Below are 17,612 nucleotides of genomic sequence, written 5' to 3' on the forward strand. Positions count from 1 at the left end.
GAGTCCCGTCGACCCAGGATACCGTGGAAGCTCCCCCGGACACCCAGGTGTCAGGGGTCTCCTTCTGAGAGGGGGGAGCCCCGTCAATCTGTGGTGTGGCGGGAGCTCCCCCTGACTGCTAGGTGACAGGGGTCTGTCCTCGAGAGGGTGAGTCCCATTGACATGGAGTGCAGTGGGAGCTCCCCTCAACACCCGGTGACAAGAGTCTCCCATCTAGAGAAGGGTGTCTTTTCGACCCTGGGTGCGGTGGGAGCTCCCCATGACACTAAGTGACAGGGGTCTCCCCGCTAGATGGGGGAGTCCCCTCAACCGGGGGTGTGGCGGGAGCTCCCCATGACACCTGGTGACAGAGATCGCCCCACTATATGGGGGAGTCCCCTTGACATGGGGTGCAGAAGGAGCTTCCCACAACACCAAGGTGACAGAGGTTTTCAAAATAGATGGGGGAGACCTCTTGACCCGGGGTGCAACAGGAGTTCCCCAAAACACCCATGTGACAGTGGTCTCCCCATAGAGGGGGTAATGTCTTTGACCCGGAGTATGGTGGGGGCTCTCCATGACACCCAGGTGACACAGGTCTCCTCCTCTAGAGAGGGCAGTCCCTTCGACCTGGGTGCAGCGGGAGCTCCCCAAGACACCAGGGGACCCCTGTGTGACCTAGAAAGGGGAGTTCCCTCAACCCGGGGTGTGATGGTAGCTCCCCCTGACACCCAGGTGAAAGGGGTCTCCACCCTAGAAGGGGAATTCTTCTCTTCCCAGAGTGCAGCGGGAGCTCCCCCTGCACCCAGGTGACAGGGGTCTCCCCCCTAGAAAGGAGAGTCCCCTTGACCCGGATGCTGTGGAAGCTCCACCCGGCAGATAGGTGACAGGGGTCTCCCCCCTAGAGGGGGAGTTCCCTCGACCTGGGGTGCTGCGTGAGCTCCCCCCGACACCCGACACCCATGTGACAGGTGTCTCCCCTCTAGAGGTGGCAGTCCCCTGGATCTGGTGTGTGATGGGATCTCCCTTTGACACCCAGGTGACAGGGGTCTCCCACCAAAAGGGGGGAACTCTTCGACCCAGGGTGTGGCAGGAGCTCCCCCAACACCCAGGTGACAGGGGTCTCCCTTCTAGACGGGGCAGTCCCCTCAACCCGAGGTGCCACAGGACCTCCTCCAGACACCCAGGTAACAGGTGTCTCCCCCCTAGAGGGGGGAGTCCACTTGACCCGGGCTGTGGTGGGAGCTCCTTCCGACACCCAGGTGAAAGGGATCTCTTCCCTAGAGGGGAGATTCTTCTCGACCTGGGGTGCAGCGTGAGCTCCCCCATACACACAGGTGACAGGAGTCTCCCTCTGAGAGGTGGGAGTCCCATCCACCCAAGGTGTAGCGGGAGTTCTCCATGACACCCAAGTGACAGGAGCATCCTCCCTAGAGGAAGGAGTCCCGTCGAACAGGGTGCGGCGGGAGCTTCCCCGGACACCCAGGTGACAGGGGTCTCCCCCCTAGACGGGGGAGTCCCCTCGACCCGGGGTGCAGCAGGATCTCCCCCCTGACACCCAGTTGACAGGGATCTCCTTCCTAGAGAGGGTAATGTCCTCGACACGGGGGTTGCAGCAGGAGCTACCCACGACACCCAGGTGACAGGTGTCTCCCCCAAGAGGGGGGAATGTCCTCGACCGGGGTGCGGTGGGAGCTCCCCATGATACCCAGGTGACAGGGGTCTTCCCCCTAGAGTGTGGAGTATCTCTACCCAGGGTGTGGTGGGATCTCCCCATGACACCCAGGTGAAAGGGGTGTCCCCCCTAGAGGGAAGAGTACAATCGACCCCGGGGTGCAGCAGGAACTCCACCCAACACCCAGGTGACAGGATCTCTCCCCTAAGGGGGGAGTTCCCTTGAAGTGGGGTGTGGTGGGAACTCCCCCCCACACATCCATGTGACAGGGGCTTCCCCCCTAGAGGAGGGAGTCCCCTTGACCCGTGGTGCAGAGGGAGCTCCCCCTGACACAAAGGTTAAAGGGGTCTTTCCCCAAGAGAGAGGAGTACCCTCGACCCAGGATGTGGCTGGAGCTCACCCCGACACCCAGGTGACAGAGGTCTCCCCCTATGAAAGGGGAGTCCTGTCAAACCGCGGTGCCATGGGAGCTCCCCCCAACACCCAGATGACAGGGGTCTCCCTTCAAGAGGCAGGAGTCCTCTTGACCCAGGGTGTGGGGGGAGCTCCCCCCCCCCGACACCCAAGTGACAAGGGTCGCTTTCCTAGAAAGGGGAGTCACCTCTACCCGGGTGCCGTGGGAGCTCACCCTGACACCCAAGTGACAGGGGTCTCCGTTCTAGAGAGTGCAGTCCCCTCAACCCAGGGTGTCATAGGACCTTCCCCTGACACTCAGGTGACAGGGGCCTCCCCACTAGAAAGGGGAGTCCCCTTGACCCGAAATGCAGTGGAGATGACCCTGACACACAGGTGGCAGGTGTCTTCCCCCAAGATGGGGGAGTCCCCTCGAACCGGGATGCGGTTGGAGCTCCCCCCGGCTCCCAGTTGACAGGGGTCTCCCCCGGAGAAGTGGGAATGCTCTCGACCCAGGGTGTGGGGGGAGCACCTCTGACACCCAGGTGACAGGGGTCTCCCCCCTAGAAAGGGGAGTCACCTCTACCCGGGTGCGGAGGGAGCTCACCCTGACACCCAGGTGACAGGGGTCTTCCTTTTAGAGGGGCCAGTCCCTCAACAGGGGTGCCGCAAGACCTCCCCCGACACCCAGGTGACAGGGGTCTCCCCTCTAGAAAGAGGAGTCCCCTCGACCGGAAGTGCAGCGGGAGATCACCCAGACACACAGGTGGCAGGTGTCTTCCCCCTAGAGGGGTAGTCCCCTCAACCTAGGCTGCAGTGGGAGCTCCTTCAGACACCCAGGTGACAGGCGTCTCTTCCCTAGAGGGGGGATTCTTCTCAACCCAGGGTGCAGCGTGAGCTCCCCCATACACCCAGGTGACAGGGGTCTCCCCCCCCACCAGATGGGGGAGTCCCGTCAACCAGGGAGGGGAGGAAGCTCTTACTGACACCCAGGTAACAGGGGCCTCCCTCCGAGAGGTGGGAGTCCCTTCGACCCAAGATGCAGTGGGTGCTCTCCCTGACACCCAGGTGACAGGGGTCCCCTTGACCTGGTTTGCGTTGGGAGCTCACCCCGACACCCAGTTGACAGGGATCTCCTTCCTAGAGGGGGTAATGTCCTCGACCCGGGTTTCAGCAGGAGCTACCCATGACATCCAGGTGACAGGTGTCTCCCCCCTAGAGGGGGGAATGTCCTCGACCTGGGGTGCAGTGAGAGCTCCGCACGACACCCAGGTGACAGGGTGTCCCCCGGAGAGGGAAGAGTCCCTTCGACCCGGAGTACAGTGGGAGCTCCCCACACACACACCCAGGTGACAGGGGCCTCCCCCCTAGAAACGGGAGTCACCTCAACCCCGGGTGTGCGGGAGGTCGCCCTGACATCGAGGTGACAGGGTTCTCCCACCTAGAGGGGGAGTCCCCTCAAACCGGTGTGCATCAAGAGTTCCCCAGACACCCAGGTGATAGAGTTCTCCCCCTGGGGGGGAATGATTTGACCAGGGGTGCAGTGTGAGCTCAGCACGACAACCAGGTGACAGGGGGCTCCCCCGTAGAAGGGGAGTCCCCTTGACCCGGTGTGTGGCAGGAGCTCCCCCCCCCCGACACCCAGGTGACATGGGTCTCCTCCCTAGAGGGGGGAGTCCCCTCCACCCGGGTTGGGACAGCAGCTCCTCCCCGACACCCATGTGACAGGGGCCTCCCACCTAGAGGGTGGAGTCCCCTCGACCAGGGGTGCATCAGGAGCTTCCTCCAACATCCAGGTGACAGGGGTCTCCCCCTGAGAGGAGGGAGTCCCATCAACCTGGATTTAGTGGGAGCTCCCCCTGATACCCAGGTGACAGGGGTCTTCGCCCTAGAGGGGGGAGTCCCGTCGACCCGGGATGCGGCAAAATCTCCCCTGGACACCCAGGTGTCAGGGGTCTCCCCCCGAGAGGAAGGAGTCCTGTCGACCCTGGGTGTGGCTGGAGCTCCCACTGAAACCCAGGTGACAGGAGTCTGTTCCTGAGAGAATAAAGTCCAGTCGACCCTGGGTGTGGCGGGAGTTCCCCTCGACACCCACATGACAGGGGTCTCCCCCCTAGAGGTTGGAGTCCATTCGACCCGAGGAGCTGCAGGAGCTCCCACCGAAACCCAGGTGACAGGGGTTTCCCTTTCTTTTTTTTAATTTATTTTTTATTGGTTGTTCAAAACATTACAAAGCTCTTGACATATCATATTTCATACATTAGATTCAAGTGGGTCATGAACTCCCAAATACAGATTGCAGAATCACATCAAGCAGGGAGTCCTCTCGACCCCGGGGTGTGGCGTGAGCTCCTTTGGACACCCAAGTGACAGGTGTCTTCCCACTAGAAGGGGGAGTCCCCTAGACCTGGGATGCGGAGGGAGCTCCCCCTGACTCCCAGGTGACAGGGTCTCCCCGAGAAAGTAGAGTCCCCTGGAATCAATGTGTGTCGGGAGCTCCCCCCTACATCCAGGTGACAGGGGTCTCCCCCCAAGAGGGGGGAGTCCCCTAGACCAGGGGTGCAGCGGGAGTTCCTTCCAACACCAAGGTGACAGGGGTCTTCCCTCAAGAGAGGGGAGTCCCATAGACCAGGGTTCGACGGGAGCTCCCCCTAACACCCAGGTGATGGGGTCTCCCCCCAAAAGGGGGAAGTCCCAAAGACCAGAGTTGCATCGGGAGCTCTCCCGACACCCAGGTGACAGGGACCTCCGCTCTAGAAGGGGGAGTCCCCTTAACCCGGCATGCGTCAGAAGCTCCCCCAGACACCCAGGTGTCACCCGGAGAGGGGAGACACCCATCCACCCCCGGGGTGCAGCAGAAGCTCCCCCGTACATCCAGGTGACAGGGGTATCCCCGCTAGAGGGGAGTCTCCTGACAACCCGTGGTCTGGGGGAGCTCCCCCCTGCACCCAGGTGACAAGGGTCTCCCTGCTAGAGGGTGGAGTCCCCTCGACCCGGTGTGAGTTGGGAGCTCCCCCGACACCCAGGTGACATGGGTCTCCCCCCTAGAGGGGGAATCCTATCGAAGAGGGTGCAGCGGGAGCTCCCCAGGACATCCAGGTGACAGGGGTCTCCTACCTAGTGGGGGGAATGTCCTCCACCCAGGGAGCATCAGGAGCTCCCTATGACACACAGGTGAGAGGGGTCTCCCCCATAGAGGGTTTATTCCCCTGGACTCGGGGTGTGGCGGGAGCTCCCCCCAACACCCACGTGACAGGGGTTTCCCTCTGAGAGGGGGGAGTTCCGTCGACCCGGGGAGGGGCGGGAGCTCCTCCCGACATCCAGGTAACAGCAGAGTCCCCCTAGAGGAGGGAGTCCCGTCGACCAAGGATGCTGTGGGAGCTCCCCTGACATCCAGTGGACAGGGGTCTCCCACCTAGAGGGTGGAGTACCTCTATCCTTTTTATTTATTTTTATAAATAATTTTTTATAAATTTTTTATAAAACCTCTATCAGGGGTGCGGCATGAACTCCTCCCGACACCCAGGTGACTGGGGTCTCCCCCCTAGTGAAGGGAGTCCCCTCTATCCAGGGTGCAGAGGGAGTTCCCCCGACACCCGGGTAACAGGGGTCTTTCCCCTAGAGTAGGGAGTGTCATCTACCCAGGGTGTGGTAGGAGCTTCCCACACACACACACACAGGTGACAGGGGTCTAGGGGAAAGTCCCCTTTACCGGGGAGCTTAGGGAGCTCCCCCCCACACACACCCAGGTGAAAGGGGTCTCCCCTTGAGAGGGGGGAATATCTTGACCAAAGTTGTGGCGGGATCTCCCCCCTACACCCAGGTGACAGGGGTCTCCCCCATAGAGGAGGGAGTCCCCTCCACCCGAGGTGCTGCAGGAGCTCCCCTTGACACCCGGGTGACAGGGGTCTCCAAGCTAGAGGGGGGAGTCCCCTCGACCCGGGGTGGTGGGATCTGCCCCCAACACCCAGGTGACAGGGGTCTCCCTGCTAGAGGGGAAGTCCTCTCGACCTAAAGTGCGATGGGAGCTCCCTTGAAACCCTGGTGAAGTGGGTCTCCTTCCTAGAAGGAGGAGTCCCCTTGACCTGGGATGCGACGGGAGATCCCCATGACACCCAGGTGACAAGGGTCAAAAGGAAATTCTCCTTGACCCGGGGTGTGGCGGGAGCTCACCCCAACACCCATGTGACAGGGATCTCCGCCCTAGAGGGGGCAATCCCCTTGACCTGGGGTGCAGCGGGAGATCTCTACGACACCCAGGTGAAAGGGGTCTTCCTCCTAGAGGGGGGAATGTCCTCAACCCGGAGTTTGGCGGGAGCTCCCCCTATACTCAGGTGACAGGGGTCTCCCCCCTAATGAGGGGAGTCCCCTCGATCTGGGGTGAGGCGGGACCTCCTCCGACACACAGGTGACAGGGTTCTGCCCCCTAGAGGGGGGAGGGCCCTCTACCCTGGGTGCCCTGGGAGCTCCCTCGACACTCAGGTGAGAGGGGCCTCACCCCTAGAGGGGGGAGTCCAGTTGACCAGGGGTGTGGTTGGATGTACACCCAACACCCACGTGAGTAGGGTCTACCCCATAGAGGGGGATGTCCCTGCGACCCGGGGTGCGATGGTATACGAGCTCCCACCGGACACCCAGATGAGAGGAGTGTTTCCCGTAGAGAGAGGAGTCCCCTCTACCCTGAGTGTGGCGGGAGCTCCCCTACACCCAGATGAGAGGGGTTTCCCTACTACATGGGGGAGTCCCCTCGATTCTTGGTGCAGCAGGAACTCGCCCTGACACCCTGGTGAGAGGTGTCTCCCCGCTAAAGGGGAGTCCCCACGTACAGGGTACAGCTTGAGCTTCACCATACACCCAGGTGAGAGAGGTCTCTCCTTAGAGAAGGGAGTTCCCTAGATCCTGGGTGGGGCTGGAGCTCCCCCTGAAACCCAGGTGAGAGGGCTCTCCACCTAGAGGGGGGAGTCCCTCGACCTGGAAAGCGATGTTATAGGAGCTCCTCCCGACACCCAGGTGAGTAGGTTTCCCCCTAGAGGGGGGAGCCCCCTTGAACTTGGGTGCGGATGGAGATTTCCCCAACACCCAGATGAGAGAGTTCTCCCCCCTAGAGGGGGGAGCCCCCTTGACTCAGAGTGAGTTGGTATAGGAGCTCCCCCCAACACCCAGGTGAGAGGGGTCTCCCCCCAAGAAGGGGGAGTCGCTATGACCTGGGGTGTGGCAGGAACTCCCCCCAACACCCAGGTGAGAGGAGTCTCCTCCAGGAGGGGGGAGTCCCCTCGACCCTGGGTGCAGCCAGAGCTTTCCCTAACCCCCAGGTGAGAGGGGTCACCCCACTAGAAGGGGAGTCCCCTCGAACCTGGGTGTGGGGGAGCTCACCCCGACACCCAGGTGAGAGGGGTCTCCACCCTAGAGGGGGGAGTTCCCTCCATCTTGGGTGGGGCGGGAGCTCCCCCGACACCAGGTAAGAGGGGTCTCCCCCCTTGAGAGTGGAGTCCCCTCGACAATGAGTGTGATGGGATCTCCCCGGATACTCAAGTGAGAGTGGTATCCACCCTAAAGGGGGGAGTCCACTCAACGTGGGAGGCTGCAGGGGCTCCCCCCCACACACACAGGTGAGAGGGGCCTCCCACTAGAGGGGGGAATTGGCTCCACCCGAGATGATGAGGGAGCTCCCCACAACACCCAGGTGAGAGGGGTTTTTTCCCTAGAGGGGGGTGTCTCCTCGACCCGGGGTGCTGAGGGAGCTCCCCCCGACACCCAAGTAATAGGGGTCTCCCCCCATAGAGGGGGGGAGTCCCCTCGACCAGGGTGCAGTGGGAGCTTCCCTGACACCCAGATGAGAGGGGTCTCCCCCCTAGAGTGGGGAATCCCCTTGACCCGGGGTGTGGTAACAGACTTCCCCACACCCAGGTGAGAGGGGTCTTTTCCTAGAGAGGGGAGTCCAATCAACCCGGGGTGTGGCGGGACCTCCACACAACACCCAGGTGAGAGGGGTCTCTTCCTTAGAGGGCGGTGTCCCCTCAGCCCAGGGTGTGGCAGAAGGGCCCTCGCCACCTAGGGGAAATTGGTCTCCCCCCTAGAGTGGGACTCCCCTCCACCCTGGCTGCGTTGGGGCCTCCTCCCAACACTAAGGTGAGAGGTGCCTACCCCCTATAGGGGGAGTCCCCTTGACCCAGGGTGCGTCCAGGCCTCCTCCCAACACCTAGGTGAGAGGTGCCGCCCCCATAGAGGGCGAGTCCCCTCGACCCTGTGTGCGGTGGGCCCTGCCTTCGACACCCAGGTGTGTGGGGCCTCCCCCCTACAGGGGGAGTCCCCTCGAACCGCGGTGCTGCAGCCCCTCCTCCCGACACCCAGGTGAGCGGTGCCTCCGCCCTAGAGGGGGGAGTTCCCTAGATCAGGGGTATGGTGTGCCCACCCCCAACACCCTGGTGAGAGGGACCTCCCCCCTAGACGGGAGAGTCCATTTGACCCAGGATGCGGCGGGCCCTCCCCCCAACACACAGGTGAGAGGAGTCTTCCCACTAGACATGGGAGTCCTTTCAATGCAGAGTGCGGCGGGCCCTCCCCCGACAACCAGGTGAGAGGGGGCTACCCCCAGAGGGTGGAGTACCCTTGACCCAGAGTGCAGCGAACCCTGACACCCAGGTGAGAGGGGTCTCTTCCCTATGGTGGGGAGTCTCCATGACCCGCGTTGCCAGGGGACCTCCTCGCGACACCCAGGTGAGAGGGTTCTCCCCCCTAGAGGGGGGAGTCCCCTTGACCAGGGGTGCATCGGGACCTCACCACAACACCCATGTGAGAGGGATCTCTCCCCTAGAGGGGGGAGTCCGCTCGACCCACAGTGAGGCGAGAACCCGACACCCAGATGAGAGTGGTCTCCCCCTAGAATGGGGAGTCTGCTTGACTCGGGGTGTGGCGGGACCTCCCCGCAAAACCTAGGTGAGAGGGGTCTCCCCCTGATGGTATTCGAGCTCTCCCCAACACCCAGGTGAGAGGGATCTTTCCCCTAGATGGGGGGAGTCCCCTCGACCCTGGGTGAGGCGGGACCTTCCCCCACACCCAGGTGAGAAGGGTATCCCCCATAGAGGGGAAAATCCCCTTCACCCAGGGTGCAGTGAAAGCTCGCCCCGACACCCAGGTGAGAGGCGTCTCCCCCCTAGAGAAAGAAGTCCCCTACACACGGAGTGCGGTCGGAGCTCCCCCTGACACACAGGTAAAACGGGTCTCCCCCCTAGAGGTGGGAGTCCCCTCGACCAGGGGTGTGGTGGGAGCCTCCACACACACCCAGGTGAGAGAGGTCTCCCCCATAGAGGGGGTGAGTCCCCATGTTCCTGGGTGCATTGGGAGCTCCCCCTGACACCCAGGTGGGAGGACTCTGCCTTCTAGAGGGGGGAGTCCCCTTGATGAAGGGTGAGGTATGAGCTCCCCCAAACACCCAGGTGGGAGGGGTCTCCCTCCTAGTGTGGGGAGTTCCCTCGACCCTGGGTGTGGTGGGAGTTCCCCCCAACACCCTGGTGAGTATGGTCTCTCCCCTAGAGGGGGGATTCCCCTCGACCCTGGGTGCAGTGGAAGCTCCCACCAACAGCCAGGTGAGAGGGGTCTCCCCCTAAGGGGGTTGTCCCCTCCATCCGGGGTGCGGTGGGGGTTCCCCCAACACCCAGGTGAGAGGGATCTTTCCCCTAGAGTGGGGAGTACCCTTGACCCGGGTTGCAGAGAGAGCTCCCCGGGACACCCAGGTGAGTTGGGTCTCCACCTTGAAGGGGGAGTCCCCTCGATCCTGGGTGCAGCAAGAGCCCACCACCCCCCCCCCAGTTTAGAGCGGTCTCCCCTCTAGAGGAAGGAGTCCACTCGACCCGGGGTGTGATGGTATGCGAACATTCCCTACACAGAGGTGAGAGGGGTCTCCCCCAAAGAGGGGGAAGTCCCCTTGACCTGGGGAGTGGCGAGATCTCCCTCCAACACCCATGTGAGAGGAGTCTCCCTCCTAGAGCTGGGAGTCCCCTCGACCCAGGTTGTGACGGGAGCTCCTTCAGACACCCAGGTGAGTAGGGTCTCCCCCCTAGAGGGGGGTCCCCTGCACCCGGGGTGCAATGATAGCTTCCCCCAACTTTCAGGTGAGAGGATTTTCCGCCTCAACGGGGGAGTCCCCAGGACCCTGCATGCGTTGGGAGCTGCACCCGACGCCCAGGTGAGAGGGGATTCCTCCTAGAGGGTCAGTCCTCTCAAACGGGGGTGCAATGGTATACGAGTTCTCTCCGACACCCAGGGGAAAGGGGTCTCCCCCCTAGAGGGTGGAGTCTCTTTGACCCTGGTGTGGTGGGAGCTCCCCCTGACACCCCAGTAAGTGGGGATTCCCCCCTAGAGAGGGGTGTCCCCTCAACCCAGGGTGCGATGGTATATGAGCTCCACCAAAAACCAGTTGAGAGGGGTCTCCCTCCTAGAAGGGGAAGTCTCCTCGACTGGGGGTCCAATGGTATACAAGCTCCCCCTGACACCCAGATGAGGGGTCTTTATTTCCTAGAGGGGGGAGTCCCCTTGTCTGTTGTGCAGGGGGAGCTCCCCCCATCACTTACGTGAGAGGGGTCTCCCCTGTAGAGAAGGGAATCCCCTCAACCTGGGGTGCGGTGGAGACTTCCCCCAACACCCAGGTGAGAGGGGTCTCCCACCTAGAAGGAGGAGTCTTCTCGACCCGGGGTTTGGTGGGAGCCTCCCCCAACACCCAGGTTATAGGGGGTCTCCCTCCTAAATGGGGAGTCCCCTTTACCCAGGATGCGTTGGAAGCCCCAGACACCCGGGGTGCAGTGGGGATCTCCTTCCGACAGCCAGGTGAGAGGGGTCTCCAATCTAGAGGGGGGAGTCCTGTAGACCCAGGATGCAGTGGGAGCTCTCCCGACACTGAGGTGAGACTGGTCTCTCCCCTAGAGGGGACTCCCCCAGCTAGAGGGCTCAGTCCCGCAAACCTGGGGTGCAGTTGGAGCTCCTCCTGACATCTAAATGAGGGGGGGGGTTCCTCCTAGAGGACGGAGTCCTCTTGACCTGGGTTACTGTGCGAGCTCCCCCCCCGCCCCCGACACCCAGGTGAGAGTGGTCTCCAACTTAGAAGGGGAAGTCCTGTTGACCCGGGGTGCGCTGGGAGCTCTCCCCTGACACACAGGTGAGAGGGGTCTCCCCCATAGAGGAGGGAGTCCCGTCTACCCGGGATGTGGTGGGAGCTCCCCCAGACACCCAGGTGAGAGGGTTCTGCAACTGTAGAGGGGGGAGTCTCATGGACCCTGTGTGTGGTGTGTGCTTCCCCTGACACCCAGGTGAGAGGGTCTCCCCCCTAGAGTGGTGTGCAATGGTATAGGAGCTCGCCCCAACAATCAGGTGAAAGGGGTCTCCCTCGTAGAGGGGGAATTCTCCTCGAACAGGGGTGTGATGGCCCAGACACCCAGGTGAGAGGGGTCTCTTCTTTGGAGGGGGGAGTCCCCTCGATCCAGGGTGCGATGGATACGAGCTCCCCCCAACACCCAGGTGACAGTTGTCTTTTTCCTGGATGGGGGAGTCTGCTAGTCCACAGCTAGTCTCCCCCTTAGAAGGGGAGCACGCCACGACACCCAGGTGAGGGTGGTCTCCCCCCTAGATTTGGGAGTCCCCTCTACGCGGTGGCAGCCCCCTATGACACCCAGGTGAGACGGGTCTCCCCCATAGAAGGTGAAGTAACCTCGAACCAGGGTGCAGTGGTAGCTCCCCCCAACTCCCAGGTGAAAAGGGTCTTTGCCCTAGAGGGGGGAGTCCCCCTGACTCGGGGTGCAGTGTGAGCTCCCCCTGACACACAGGTGAGAGGTGTCTCCTTCCTAGAGGGAAAGTCCCTCGACCAGTGGTGCAGTGGGAGCTCTCCCTGATAACAGGTGAGAGGGGGTCTCCCCTCTAGAGGTGGGAGTCCCCTTGACCAAGGGTGTGGAGGGAGCTCTCTCCGACACCCAGGTGAGAGGAGTCTTGCCCCTAGATAAAAGAATCCCCTCGACCCGGGGTGTTTGCAGGCTCCCCACGACACCCAGAGGGTTCTCTCCCCAAGAGTGGGGAGTCCCTGGACCTCTGGTGCAGTGGGAACTCCCCACGACACCAGATGAGAGGGGTCTCCCCCCTAGTGGGGAGAATCCCCTGGATCCGGGGTGCGGTGAGAGCTCTTCTTGACACCCAGGTGAGAGGGGTCTCCGCCCTAGAGGGGGCAGTGGCAGCTCCCCCAAAACCCAGGTGATAGGGGTCTTCCCCCAGAAGGGGAGTCCCCTCAACCCTAGGTATGGTGGCAGCTCCCCCTGACACCCAGTTGAGAAGGGTCTCTCCGCAGAGTAGGGAGGCCTCTCAACCCAGGGTGCAGTGGAAGCTCCCCATGACACCTGGTGAGAGGGGTCTCCCCACTAGATGGGGGAGTCTCCTTGTCCCGGGATGCATTGGGAGCTTTCCAGACCCGGGGTGCGAGGGTATATGAGCTCCCCTGACACCCAGGTGAGAGGCATCTTCCCCCTAGAGGAGTGAGACCCCTCGACCTGAGGTGTGCTGTGAGCTCCCCATACACCCATGTGAGAGGAGTCTCCCCGCTATAGCGGGAGTCCCCTCGACCTGGGGTACGATGGGAGCTCTCCCAGACACCCAGGTGAGAGCGGTCTCCTCTCTAAAGAGGGGAGTTTCCTCGACCCAAGGTGTGGTGAGAGCTCCCCTCAACACCCAGGTGAGAGGGGTCTCCACCCTAGTGGGGAGTTCCCTCGACCCACGGTGCTGTGGGAACTCCCCCCACACCCAGGTGAGAGGGGTCTCCCCTCTAGAGTGTGGAGTCCCCTCGACCCAGGGTGCATTGGGAGCTCCCCCAACACCAGTTTAGAAGGGTCTTCGCCCTAGAGAGGGGAGTACCCTCGACCAGTTGTGCAGTGGGAGCTGCCCCCTACACTCAGGTAGAGGGGTCTTCCCATTACAGCAGCAAGTCCCCTCTACCCGTGGTGAGTTGGGGCTCTCTCCAACACCCAGGTAAGAGCAGTTTCCCTCCTAAAGGGAGGCGTCCCTTCAACCCGGGGTTCGAAGGCAGCTCCCCCGACACCCAGGTGAGAGGGGTCTCCCCACTAAGGGAGAGTCCCCTCAACCCAGAGTAAGGTGGGAGCACTTCTTGACACCCAGTTGAGAGCGTGGGAGTCCCCTCAATCCTGGGTGTGGTGGGATCTCCCTCTGAAACTCAGGTGAGAGAGTTCTTCCTCATAGAGGGGGGAGTCCCCTCAAGCCGGGTTACGGTGGGAGCTTCCCCAGTCAACCAAGTGAGAGGGGTCTCCCCGCTAGAGGTGTGTGTCCCACCGACCCAGAGTGCAGTGGGAGCTGCCCCCAACACCCAGATGAGAGGTGTCTTTTCCTTAGAGGGGGTGTCCCCTGAACCCGGGGTGCAGTGGGAGCTCCCCATGACACCCAGGTGAGAGGGGTCTTCCCCCTAAAGGGTGAGTCTCCTCGACCCGAGGTGCGATGGTATATGATCTCCCAACAACACCCAGGTGGGAAGGGTCTCCTCCATAGAGGGGGGAGTCTCCTCAACCCAGGGTGAGGTGGGAGCTCCCACTGACACCCAGGTGAGAGAGGTCTCCACCCTAGAGCAGGGAAGGCCTTCAACCCGGTGTGCCGTGGGAGCGCCCCCACACACACACCCAGGTGAGAGTGGTCTCACCCCCTCTAGAAGGGGGAGACCCCTAGAAACAGGGTGCACTGGGAGCTTTCCCTGACACCCAAGTGAGAGGGATCTCCCCCCCTAGATCAGAAAGTCCCCTTGACCCGGGGTGGGGTGGGAGCTCCCGACACCCAGGTGAGAGAGGTCTTTCTTCTAGAGTGGGGAGTCCCTCAACTGGTGGTGCAGTTGGAACTTCCCCGACACCAAACCAGTCTCCTTCCTAGTGTGGAGAGTCCCCTCCACCCGGAGTGTGGCGGGAGCTTCCCCCGACACCCAGGTGAGAGGGGTCTCCACCCTAGAGGGGGGAGTCTCCTCGACCTGGGTGTGGTGGCAGCTCCCCCAGACACCCAGGTGAGAGGGGTCTCCATCCTAAAGAGGGGAGTCCCCTTGACCAGGAGTGTGGTGACAGCTCCCACGGACTCCCTGGTGAGAGGCATCTCCCCCCTAGAGAAGGCAGACCCCTGGATCCTGGGTGCAGGGGCAGCTCCCCCAGACACCCAGGTAAGAGGGGTCTCTCCCCAAGAGGGGGGAGTCCCCTTTACCCGGGGTGTGGTGAGATCTCCCCCAACACCCACGTGAGAGGGGTCTCACCCAAGGGGAGGGAGTCCCCTCAACTCAGGTGCGATGGTATATGAGCTCCTCAACATCCAGGTGAGAGTGGTCTCCACCATAGAACAAGTAGTCTTCTCGACCCAAATTGAGGTAGGACCCCACACACACACCCAGGTAAAAGTGGTCTCCAAGCTACAGTGGTGAGTCCCCTCAACCCGGGGTGCAGTGTGAGCTTCTCCCGACAGCCAGGTGAGAGAGGTCTCCCCACTAGAGGAGGGAGTCTCCTGACCCGGGGTGCGCTGGGAGCTCACCCCGACACGCAGGTAAGAGGGGTCTTCCCCATAGAGTGAGGAGTCTCCTCAATCCGGAGTGTGGTGGGAGCTTCCCCTGACATCCAGGTGAGAGGGGTCTACACCCTAGAGGGGGAGTCCCCTCCACCAGCGGTGCAGTGTGAGATTCCCCCGACACCCAGGTGAGAGGGGTCTCCCCTCTAGAGAGGGGAGTCCCCTCAGCCCGGGGTGTGGTGGGAGCTCCCCCCAACACTATGGTGAGAGGATTCTCCCCACTAGAACGAGGTGTCCCCTCGACCCAGGGTGCGGTGGCAGCTTCCCTCAACACCCAGGTGAGAGGGGTTTCCCTCCTAAAGGAGGGAGTCCCCTTGACCCCGGGTGCGGTGGGAGCTCGCCTGAAGTCCAGGTGAGAGGGGTCTCCCCCCTAGAGCAGGGTAAGCTCCCCTGACACCCAGGTGAGAGAGGTCTACCTCCTGGAGGGGGAAGTCTCCTCGACCCTGGGTGCCGTGAGAGCTCCCTCTGACACCTAGAAGGGAGAGTCCCTTCGACCCGGAGTGCGGTGGGAGCTAGCCAGGACACCGAGGTGAGAGAGGTCCCCCCCCCGGGTGTGATGGTATATGAGCTCCCCCCGGACACCCAAGTGAGAGGGGTCTCCCCCCTAGAGGGGGCATCCCTTCCAAACAGGGTGCATTGGGAATTACCCCCTAGTGGTCTCTCCACCTAGAGAGTGGAGTCCACTCCACCCAGGGTGAGGTGAGAGCTCCCCTGACACCCAGGTCAGAGGGGTCTTTCCCCTAGAGGAGGGAGTTTCCTCGACCTGGGGTACGGTGGGAGTCCCCTCAACCCAGTGTGCAGTAAAAGCTTTTCCGCGACACCCAGGTGAGAGGCCCAGGTGAGAGGGGTCTCCCTCCTAGAAGGGGTAGTCCCCTAGACCCAGGGAGCGGTGGGAGCTCCCCAAGACACCCAGGTGAGAAGGGTCTCCCCCATAGAGGGGGAAGTCCACTAGACCCTGGGTGCAATTGTATATGAGCTTCCCTGACACCCAGGTGAGAGGGGTCTCTGCCCTAGAGCAGGAAGTCCTCTCAACCCAGGGTGCGGTGGGAGCTCCCCCAGACACCAGGTCAGAGTTCCCTCAACCTGGGGTGCTGTGGGACCTCCCCTCGACACCCAGGTGACAGAGGTCTTCCCCATACAGGGGGAGTGCCCTCGACCAGGGGAGCGGTGGGAGCTCCCCCGACACCCAGGTAAGAGGGGTCTCCTCCCTAGAAGGGGGAGACTCCTCGACCCGGAGTGCAGTGGGAACTCGCCCCAACACCCAGGTGAGAGGGATCTCCCCCCTAGAGGGGAGAGTCCTCTCGACCTGGAGAGGGGTGGGAGCTCGCCCTGACACTCAGGTGATAGGGGTCTCCCCCTAGAGATGGTAGTCCCCTCATCCCGGGGTGCTGTGGGAGCTTGCCCTGACACCCAGGTGAGATGTGTCACCCCCTAGAGGGAGGAGTCCCCTCTACCAGGGGTGCAGTGGGAGCTTCCACCGACACCGAGTTGACAGGGATCTCCTCCCTAGAGGGAAGAGTCCCCTCAACCCAGGGAGTGGTGGGAGCTCTTCTTGACACCCAGGTGAGAGGGTCTCCTCCCTAGAGTGGGGAGCATCCTCGACCCAGGGTGCAGTGAAAGCTCCCCCCCCACACACACCTAGGTGAGAGGGGTCTCCCCACAAGAGGGGGAGTTCCCCCGACCCTGGGTGCCTTGGAGGCTCCCCCAGACACCCAGGTCAGAGGAAGGAGTTCTCTCGACCCGGGGTGCGGTGGGAGCTCCGCCTGACACCCAGGTGAGAGGAGTCTTCCCCATACAAGGGGAATCCCCTCGAGCAGGGGTGGTGAGAGCTCCCTCTAGTGGGGGGAGTCCCCTCATCCCGGGGTGTGGTGGGAGCTTGCCCTGACACCCAAGTGAGAGGGGCTTCCCCTCTAGAAGGGCGAGTCCTCTCCACCTGGGATGCGGTGGGGCCTCGCCATGACACCCAGGTGACAGGGGTCTCCCCCCTAGAGCTGGGAGTGCCCTCGACCCGGTGTGCGGTGAAAGCTTGCCCCGACACCCAGGTGAGAGGGGTCTTTCCCCTAGAGGAGTGAGTTCCCTCAACCTGGGGTGCGGTGGGACCTCCCTCGACACCCAGGTGAGAGGGGTCTCCCCTGTAGAGGGGTGATTCCCCTCGACCCAGAGTGCAGTGGGAGCTCGCCCTAACATCCAGGTGAGAGGGATCTCCCTCCTAGATGGGGGAGTCCCCTCGACCCGTGGAGCAGTGGGAGCTCACCCAGACACCCAGGTGATAGGGGTCTCCTCCCTAGAGGCGGGAGTCCTCTCAACCCAGAGTGTTGTGGGAACTCGCCCCGACACCCAGGTGAGAGGGGTCTCCCCCCAGAGGGGAGAGTCATCTCAACCCAGGGTGCGGTGGGAGCTCTTCTTGACACCCAGGTGAGAGGGTCTCCTCCCCAGAAGGAGGAATACTCTTGACCCAGGGTGCAGTGAAAGCTCATCCAGAAACCCAGGTGAGAGGAGTCTCCCGCCTAGAGGGGGGTGTTTTCTCAACCTGAGGTGGGGTTGCAGCTCTCCCCGACACCCAGATGAGAGAGGTCTCCCCCATAGAGGGGTGAGTACCCTCAACACGGGGTGCTGTGGGAGTTCACCCCACACTCAGATGAGAGGGGTCTCCCCCCTAAATGGGGGAGTCCATTCCACCCCGGGTGCAGTGGGAGCTCACTTTCTCCCTAGAGGGGGGAGTCCCCTCGACCCCGGATGTGGTGGGAGCACGCCACGACACCCAGGTGAGGGTGGTCTCCCCCCTAGATTTGGGAGTCCCCTCTACACGGGATGCGGTGGCAGCCCCCTATGACACCCAGGTGAGACGGGTCTCCCCCATAGAAGGTGAAGTAACCTCGAACCAGGGTGCAGTGGTAGCTCCCCCCAACTCCCAGGTGAGAGGGTCTCCCCCCAGAGGAGGCAGTCCACTCTACCTGGGTGCGATGGTATAAGACCTTCCTTGACACCA

Source organism: Marmota flaviventris, chromosome 13, assembly GCF_047511675.1.
Source record: "Marmota flaviventris isolate mMarFla1 chromosome 13, mMarFla1.hap1, whole genome shotgun sequence".
NCBI classification, from domain to species: domain Eukaryota; kingdom Metazoa; phylum Chordata; class Mammalia; order Rodentia; family Sciuridae; genus Marmota; species Marmota flaviventris.